At 37.9% G+C, this 3,084-nt stretch overlaps 2 non-coding genes across 2 annotated transcripts; both read right to left on the bottom strand.

Annotated features, from left to right (window-relative positions):
- Positions 1-1,658: 1,658 nt before the first annotated feature.
- Trnam-cau (transfer RNA methionine (anticodon CAU)) lies at positions 1,659-1,730 on the bottom strand. Its single transcript has one exon. It is a non-coding gene; the product is annotated as a tRNA-Met (tRNA).
- A 496-nt stretch (positions 1,731-2,226) lies between these two features.
- Positions 2,227-2,298, bottom strand: Trnam-cau (transfer RNA methionine (anticodon CAU)). The gene has a single exon. It is a non-coding gene; the product is annotated as a tRNA-Met (tRNA).
- Positions 2,299-3,084: the final 786 nt, after the last annotated feature.

Here is a 3,084-nt window from a genome sequence, read left to right as displayed (position 1 = left end):
GCTTCCACTGCGCCACTCTGCTCATTGGACGTAGATTTGATGAAGGACTGAAATCTAACTTCATACATATTCTAATGTTTTAATCAGAAAATATTTACTTAGCTGAATTGTAATTCTAATTTAATGTTAGAAAAATCGAGAAAAGAGCAAAAATGCGCAAAAAAAATTGGACAAGCCAAAGTTCAAGAAAACAAGACAGTCGTTAGACACGACCTCGTAAAAAGGAAAATCATTTAGCAGAGCGTGGTTTCGATCCTAGGACCTCTGGGTTATGGGCCCAACACGCTTCCACTGCGCCACTCTGCTCATTGGACGTAGATTTGATGAAGACCTGAAATCTAACTTCATACATATTCTAATGTTTTAATCAGAAAATATTTACTTAGCTGAATTGTAATTCTAATTTAATGTTAGAAAAATCGAGAAAAGAGCAAAAAATGCGCAAAAAAAATTGGACAAGCCAAAGCTCAAGAAAACAGGACAGTCGTTAGACACGACCTCGTAAAAATGAAAAAACATTTAGCAGAGCGTGGTTTCGATCCACGGACCTCTGGTTAATGGGCCCCAGCACGCTTCCACTGAGCCACTCTGCTCATTGGACGTAGATTTGATGAAGGACTGAAATCTAACTTCATACATATTCTAATGTTTTAATCAGAAAATATTTACTTAGCTGAATTGTAATTCTAATTTAATGTTAGAAAAATCGAGAAAAGAGCAAAAATGCGCAAAAAAAATTGGACAAGCCAAAGCTCAAGAAAACAGGACAGTCGTTAGACACGACCTCGTAAAAAGGAAAAACATTTAGCAGAGCGTGGTTTCGATCCACGGACCTCTGGGTTATGGGCCCAGCACGCTTCAACTGCGCCACGCTGCTCATTGGACGTAGATTTGATGAAGGACTGAAATCTAACTTCATACATATTCTAATGTTTTAATCAGAAAATATTTACTTAGCTGAATTGTAATTCTAATTTAATGTTAGAAAAATCGAGAAAAGAGCAAAAATGCGCAAAAAAAATTGGACAAGCCAAAGCTCAAGAAAACAGGACAGTCGTTAGACACGACCTCGTAAAAAGGAAAAACATTTAGCAGAGCGTGGTTTCGATCCTTGGACCTCTGGGTTATGGGCCCCAGCACGCTTCCACTGCGCCACTCTGCTCATTGGACGTAGATTTGATGAAGGACTGAAATCTAACTTCATACATATTCTAATGTTTTAATCAGAAAATATTTACTTAGCTGAATTGTAATTCTAATTTAATGTTAGAAAAATCGAGAAAAGAGCAAAAATGCGCAAAAAAAATTGGACAAGCCAAAGTTCAAGAAAACAAGACAGTCGTTAGACACGACCTCGTAAAAAGGAAAATCATTTAGCAGAGCGTGGTTTCGATCCTAGGACCTCTGGGTTATGGGCCCAGCACGCTTCCACTGCGCCACTCTGCTCATTGGACGTAGATTTGATGAAGACCTGAAATCTAACTTCATACATATTCTAATGTTTTAATCAGAAAATATTTACTTAGCTGAATTGTAATTCTAATTTAATGTTAGAAAAATCGAGAAAAGAGCAAAATGCGCAAAAAAAATTGGACAAGCCAAAGCTCAAGAAAACAGGACAGTCGTTAGACACGACCTCGTAAAAATGAAAAAACATTTAGCAGAGCGTGGTTTCGATCCACGGACCTCTGGGTTATGGGCCCAGCACGCTTCCACTGCGCCACTCTGCTCATCGGTCGTAGATTTGATGAAGGACTGAAATCTAACTTCATACTTATTCTAATGTTTTAATCAGAAAATATTTACTTAGCTGAATTGTAATTCCAATTTAATGTTAGAAAAATCGAGAAAAGAGCAAAAATGCGCAAAAAAAATGTGACAAGCCAAAGTTCAAGAAAACAGGACAGTCGTTAGACACGACCTCGTAAAAAGGAAAAACATTTAGCAGAGCGTGGTTTCGATCCACGGACCTCTGGGTGATGGGCCCAGCACGCTTCCAATGCGCTACTCTGCTCATTGGACGTAGATTTGATGAAGGACTGAAATCTAACTTCATACATATTCTAATGTTTTAATCAGAAAATATTTACTTAGCTGAATTGTAATTCTAATTTCCTCTTGGAAAAATCGAGAAAAGAGCAAAAATGCGCAAAAAAAATTGGACAAGCCAAAGCTCAAGAAAACAGGACAGTCGTTAGACACTACCTCGTAAAAAGGAAAAACATTTAGCAGAGCGTGGTTTCGATCCACGGACCTCTGGGTTATGGGCCCAGCACGCTTCCACTGCGCCACTCTGCTCATTGGACGCATATTTGATAATGGACTAAAATCTAACTTCATACATATTCGAATGTTTTAATCAGAAAATATTTACTTAGCTGAATTGAAATTCTAATTTTTTTCTTAGAAAAATTGAGAAAAGAGCAAAATTGTGCAAAAAGAATTGGACAAGCGAAAGCTCAAGAAAACAGGACAGTCGTTAGACACGACCTCGTAAAAAGGAAAAACATTTAGCAGAGCGTGGTTTCTATATACGGACCTCTGAGTTACGGGCCCTTCACGCTTCCACTACGCCACTCTGCTCTTTGGACGTAGATTTGATGATGGACTAAAATCTAATTTCATACATATTCGAATGTTTTAATTAGAAAATATTTACTTAGCTGAATTGTAATTCTAGTTCCCTCTTAGAAAAATCGAGAAAAGAGCAAAAATGCGCAAAAAAATTGGACATGCGAAAGCTCGAGAATACATTACAGTCGTTTTACACGACCTCGTAAAAAGGAAAAACATTTAACAGAGCGTGGTTTCGATCAACGAACCCCTGAGTTACGGACCCAGCACGCTTCCACTGGGCCACTCTGCTCGTTAAACGCAGATTTGATGAAGGACTAAAATCTAGTTTCATACATATTCGAATGTTTTAATCAGGCAATATTTACTTAACTGAATTGTAATTCTCATTTCCTCTTAGAAAAATCGAGAAAAGAGCAAAAATGACCAAAACAATTGGACAAGGGAAAGCTCAAGAAAACAGGATAGTCGTTAGACACGACCTCGTAAAAAGGAAAAACATTTAGCAGA

Source organism: Uloborus diversus, unplaced genomic scaffold (genome assembly GCF_026930045.1).
Source record: "Uloborus diversus isolate 005 unplaced genomic scaffold, Udiv.v.3.1 scaffold_1540, whole genome shotgun sequence".
Taxonomy (NCBI): Eukaryota; Metazoa; Arthropoda; class Arachnida; order Araneae; family Uloboridae; genus Uloborus; species Uloborus diversus.
This window is presented reverse-complemented; position numbering and strand designations above follow the sequence as displayed.